The sequence below is a fragment of the Rhynchophorus ferrugineus genome, unplaced genomic scaffold (genome assembly GCF_030347505.1).
Source record: "Rhynchophorus ferrugineus isolate W39M unplaced genomic scaffold, kcgeb_rfMv2 rfM7, whole genome shotgun sequence".
NCBI classification, from domain to species: domain Eukaryota; kingdom Metazoa; phylum Arthropoda; class Insecta; order Coleoptera; family Curculionidae; genus Rhynchophorus; species Rhynchophorus ferrugineus.
Window position 1 is genome coordinate 31,275,226 of NW_027472586.1, and position 7,058 is coordinate 31,282,283.

The window sequence follows — 7,058 nt, forward strand, 5'->3', positions numbered from 1 at the left end:
GTACAATACGTAAAGTAAATTCTAGAAAATATCCAGTTTAAGCAAAAACTTGGCTTGATGCCGAGTTTCCGGACACTGCCATCAAGGATTAGTATGCTAAGTTTAGACGTGGTTAAATAAGCACCGAAGATGGTGAATGCAGTGAACGCCCAAAAGAGGTTGTTACCGACGAAAACATTGAAAAAATCCACAAAATGATTTTGAATTAACGTAAATTGGAATTGAATGAATTAGCAGACACTCTAAACATATCAACTGAACGTGTACATCATACCATTCACGAATATTTGGGTATGAGAAAACTCTGTGCAAAGTGCATGCCGCGAGAGCTCACTTTTGACCAAAATCAACTACGATTTGATGATTCGGAGCAGTGTTTGAAGATGATCAAGTTTAATAAATCTGAAGTTTTGCGTCGATATGTGACAATTGATGAAGCATGTCTCCATCATTTCACTCCAAAGTCAATTCGACAGTCATCCGAGTGGACTGCACACGATGAATCCTTTCCAAAGTGTGGGAAAATGGAACAGTCGGCTGACAAGGTTATGGCGTCTGTATTTTAGAATGCGCATGGAATAATTTTAATTGATTACCTTGAAAAAGGACCGTCAACAGCAACTATTACATAGCGTTATTAGACCGTTTGAAGGACAAAATCTCCGAAAAACGGCCGCATTTAAAGAAAAAGAAAGTACTGCTTAACCAAGATAATGCACCGTGTCACAAGTCAGTGAAAACGATGGAAAAAATCCATGAATTGGGCTTCGAATTGCTTCCTCATCCACCGTATTCGGCAGACCTGGCCCCCAGCGACTATTTCTTGTTCCCAGATCTCAAAAGAATGCTCGCTGGGAAGAAATTTTCGTCGAATGAAAACGTAATCGACGAAATTGAGGCCCATTTTGAAGCAAAGGACAAATCTTACTACAAAAATGGTATCGAAAAGTTGGAGGGTCGCTATAGTCAGTGTATCATCTTTGAAGGGAATTATGTTGAATAAAAAAATAATTTTGCCAAAAAATGTGTTTTACTATGGCAGACCAGGGACTTTTCAATTGACCTGTTAATATAGCGTTATAAAATAATAAAAAAGTAGCGTTTTCACGCCACTGCCTGTCATCTGTTTCAATTGACATGATTATCTTCTATATAAAACGTTTCTTTGAAATTAAACCAAATCGGGTTAAATATTACTGCGACAAACATCCATTATTCAATTTGACTACAGCGTACACATTCACGGTGTCCTGTTTGATTTATTGCCACAAGAAGGACCAATATCAGTTTTGTAACAGTAACAAATGGGTTGGCGTTTCTTTTTTCTCATGTTCTTCGGAACAAGTTTATTAATATAAATTTGGGTCTTTTTTCTCTGTATGTATAATTTTAAAGCTCGACGTCAGTAGAATAAACTATGTCAAACATATGTGTCAAATCATAATATTGCATACTTAAGCCTAGATGTTAGAAATGCCACATATGTTAGAAAAACCGATGATGACTTTTTGGTACACCTACGAGAATGTTGTTATTGCCTCCAAATCTAAAGATGTAATATTTATTCCAATAAATATCGATATTTTAAATTGAAATTAAAGGGATGTAGCGACCTTGAGGCATGTCGAATTTTACGTCTTCGAATAGCAGCCTATAAAATACCTAGAAAATATTATTCCAGATCTTGAACACGTGCGGAGTGCCATCACCGACGTCCAGTAAACGATAACGAAGATCTGGTAACCCCGAGACGTTGAGCTGGGATATTATTGAAGGGTAGTTTAGATGATTCAGTCATAGTACTAGCATTCAGTTCAGACGTGCCACTAACGACTACCCAAGAGTCTCTTCAGGTAAAATTAGTGCCGCTTCCTGTTATCTACTTGAATTTTAACATTTTTATAACGTCAACAAAATGTAACCATCACAGTTTTCATTTCGTCTTACCTCCATTCACCGAGCCATATATACCCTAAAGATATATTTTAGGTCTAACTATATATTTATAGAGAAAAAAGAAAAACATATAAGAAAAAAAAACAAAGAAAATAAGAAATATAAGAATATAGAAAATAAGAAATATAATTAAAAAAATTCTAGAAGATTCTAAATCATCATATATATATATACATATATATATATATATATATATATATATATATATATATATATATATATATATATATATATATATATATATATATATATATTTGAACATACGTCATATAAATTTGTGACTTCAAAACGTTGTTAAAGTGCCATATAAACTCTGAGTTTTAGTTCAGTTTGGCTTTGACATACAACAACATTTTAATCTGAGTTAAATAATTAAACAAATACACTGTTATTAAATATCACTACATAGTATAAAACAAAGTCGCCCTTTCTGTCCCTATATCCCTATGTGCGCTTAAATCTTTAAAACTACGCAACGGATTTTGATGCGGTTTTTTTCAATAGATAGAGTGATTCAAGAGGAAGGTTTATATGTATAATACATGCATAATATACTAAGGCAACATTGCTAATTTTAGAGGTTTCTAACGTGATGTCGTAAATTAACCTATTTTTTTAGGCTTATTTAGCAATTAGCAAAAACGCTGCCTAACCCTACGAGTTAGATCAAATTAATGTACTACAGTATTGTACACCATAAAAAGGTCTACAAAAAAGTCCGCGATGGTATATGTTTATCTTTTAGGGATAACCCACATTAACCATTTTTATTGTTTACTTTTTACGTGAGAAAATGGCTTATTTACGAAACTATTTTAAGCAATACGGCATTAATCCTTATCGAATTAAGTACCTTAAATACAGTGTGCAATTAATATAGATCAATATGGTTCCTTATAGCATGTAAATTAAACAAATATTTTCGGAGATATTACAAATTTAAAATTGGCGTTTAAAAATGTGTAATGTAATAAAAATTGTATGAATTTAGATATTCCAAAGATAGCAGGAAATCTTCATAGTAAGTATAGGGGAAGAGGAATTGTTTTACTCCAAATTTAATGCGTGCAGGCCAAGGGCAGTAATGAATGAACCAAAAATACTGGATCGATTTTAATCATGTTTTCATTGAGTGACATAGGCATATATATTTTATGCCCGTGCAAAGTCGGAGCGGGCCGCTATGTTTTTATATACAACTTTCATATTTTTGCTGTAGTCTATTTAATTTAGTATCAGCATTGCACCCGTGCGAAGCCGGGGCGGGTCGCTAGTAATTTATATTAACATTATAGTAGATGTAATGCATATATTATCGAAGGTTTAATAGTTTGTAGGTTGGGCTTGTGTTTGATTATATTTATATTGAACTCTTTTCCATACCATCTATGAGTTCCTAATTAACCTAATTAACAATTACATATCCAAGTGATATATTTTACTTTCGTTAGAGAGTATATTTACCTTTTACGCTTAGTTCTGGTGTCCTTCGGTACAGTGTTTCCTTGTAAAGACATTTTGATATCACTGTATTTCTCCTTAGTTTGATCTGTTAAAACCTGTATACATATTTCTTGATAAAATTATTAGATTTTATCACTGCATTGTGATTAATGCATCCGCCACATCTGCAAAACAGTTACTATTCTTTCACTCCTGACACATTTTAACCAAATGCTCATGTATATTCTGACAATAACACACATATCTGTGCACATACATCTTTTACACTCTACAATAACATTTCTTACAGTTATCATATATTAACTATATACTTACCTTTACTTGTTTTTACTTTCATCACCCTGTCTTGGTTGAATTGGGAAGAAATTGGCAGCAGTTAATCAAATCATATTCAGAAAGTTTCATTCAAGGGAATTCATCATTTGTCAATTTCTTCTTCAATGTGTCTGATCGAATTCATCCAAACCCAAGGTGTTATTATCCATTCCTGTTTCCAGCATAGTACAATATAATAATTAATTAACTGCAATAAATTATTAATAAATATTATGACTAATAAAACTTAATCAATTTTTATTCCACCATTTACTTTTTTCTATCAACTTTTGTTGTCATAACACTATTTTTATTATCAACATCTTGCCATGAGTGACGATTGGGTATATTAGTTCCATTCTGAAATATCAATATCTCATTAAAATACATAAATTAAAATAATAAGTTTTCCTTGATTTTATTATATGCTTTTAAAAACTGGATTCTTTTAAAAGCAATATCCGGAAGTTCCATTAGACCTCTTCAATTCTTTTCAGACTAATAGTTTCCTTTGAAATAATTGTATTAAATTATGTTTGTATTGAAAAACTACTCACTGTTTTTATACATTTCACATATTTAATTATTGATTGATTATTGAATTGTTGACTTGATTATATTTTTCATTTTTTAAATATTTCAGTGACTCTATCTTCTTATATATAAAATTCTCATGTCACAATGTTCGTACTCATACTATTCCGAAACGGCTCTTATGATTCTTATGAAATTTTTTATGCATATTTAGTAGGTCTGAGAATTGGCTACTCTCTATTTTTCAAATCCCTAAGTGATAAAGGTTGTCGACCCCAATTTTTTTATATTTCTTGGATAAATTTTTTTAAATTATTTTTTTATTATGTGGCATTAAAAATATATACAACCTTAAATTTTCACTTGTCTATCACCAACACTTGCTTTTTAATAGTCATTTTAATAATTTTATCATTTTTTATCTCGCTCGATAAGATCAATTATTATCACTTGGTAAGTTATGTGCAACGGTACGCGATTAGTTATTAAAAAATTAATGAAAAATTGATCGAAGCCAACCTTTTAAATGGCAAGTTTCGCGGTGAAAATAAATTAATACCACGAATACCTATTATAGCTACAGATGTGCCAATTCAATTTAAGGGTATTCATTCAATTTCCGATTAGATTGGCATTTGCAATGACTATTAATAAATCCCAAGGCCAATGTCTGTTTGTGGCTTAGATTTAGACACACCATGCTTTTTACACGGACAATTATATGTTGCATGTTCTCTAGCTATTAGCTAAAGCCGAGCTAACAAAAAATATTGTTCACGCTGTAACATTAATAGATTAATATTATCTAATGAATTAATGATATAAATAATTATTACTTAAAATAAATTATAATAAATTAAAAAATTAATGTTTGGTGTTTTGTTATATTTATATCCCACATCCTTACACACTTCCAATAAGTTAGTTGTTTTTTTTTTCTACAGTAGAAATTCTCTAGAAATTATTTACATCCCAAAACAACGTTTGCCGGGTCAGTGTATATATATATATATATATATATATATATATATATATATATATATATATATATATATATATATATATATATATATATATATATATAGTCGATAATCAGTCCAGGAGATATATGAGTTATTATCTATAAGACAAAAAACATCTTAAAGAACAGGACAAGAATGAGTTAGTGTATCAAAATAAAAATTAATTTTTATATTGTATTAGGGCTAGTGTCGAAAATGTATATATTATCATAAGTGCTGAAAAGAAAAAAACTGTTATTCAAGGTAAATCATTTGAATATGTCAGAAGTACACAGCTATATATTGCAACATATTAAGTTAACAAAACACAAATTTACTATTTCATTTTTCAAGACCTTTAGACATGATGATTTCATGCCAATTGTTTTTCCAATCTTCATAACAGTTTTGACATTAAAACGTCTTTAATTAACCAGTCCTGGATTCGGCTTTAATATTATTAATCGACTATGAACTATATTATTGAATTTATTGAATATCTAAGTCAACATTTCTTTTTTTAGTTAGGAGTAAGAGAATTTTATTATGGAGTTGTGTAAATTTGAAGTTCTGAAGCTAGTTAAGATCTAGAGTAGAAAAGAAAGAATAATAAGGAACAATAAGGTTCAAGGAAGACAAGAATCTTAGATAATAGAATTTTTCTAAATAAAATGATAGTAGATGATGATTTTCAATCAGAATTTGGAATACTTTTCACGGTATTCGATTTCAAGGATAGCTGAGAATTATTTAAAGCAAACGATACAATTATTCTAAAGAGAAACAATAATAGATAAACAAAAGTATACTCTAAAAAGCCAATAAAATACAATAATTATTACTCCATATATATAAAAATTAATATTTCGTATGTTTATGTCCACAAAACTGGGTAGATAGTCAAAAAAATCAAGAAATAAGAGCATCTCAAAGAAATAATTTAGTTTAATCCGATCTCGACGAGAAACATGAAGAATTTGCCCTTGAAAGCCATCAAGTTTACAGAATCTAATAATAATCCCCAAGTATGCCCATAAGAATTGGTAATATAAGTCGATAATCAGTCGAGGATATATATAAGTTATTCTTTATTAGACAAAAAATATCTTAAAGAACAGGACAAGAATGAATTGGTGTATCAAAATAAAAATTAATTTTTATATTGTAATAGCGACCCGCCCCGGCTTCGCACGGGTGCAATGCTGATACTAAATTAAATACACTACAGATAAAATATGAACGTTGTATATAAAAACATAGCGGCCCGCTCCAACTTTGCATGGGCATAAAATATATATGCCTATGTCACTCAATGAAAACATGATTAAAATCGATCCAGTATTTTTGGTTCATTCATTACTGCCCTTGGCCTGCACGCATTAAATTTGGAGTAAAACAATTCCTCTTCCCCTATACTTACTATGAAGATTTCCTGCTATCTTTGGAATATCTAAATTCATACAATTTTTAATACATTATACATTTTTAAACGCAAATTTTAAATTTGTAATATCTCCGAAAATATTTGTTTAATTTACATGCTGTAAGGAACCATATTGATATATATTAATTGCACACTGTATTTAAGGTATTTAATTCGATAAGGATTAATGCCGTATTGCTTAAAATAGCTTCGTAAATAAGCCATTTTCTCACGTAAAAAGTAAACAATAAAAATGGTTAATGTGGGTTATCCCTAAAAGATAAACATATACCATCGCGGACTTTTTTGTAGACCTTTTTATGGTGTACAATACTGTAGTACATTAATTTGATCTAACTCGTAGG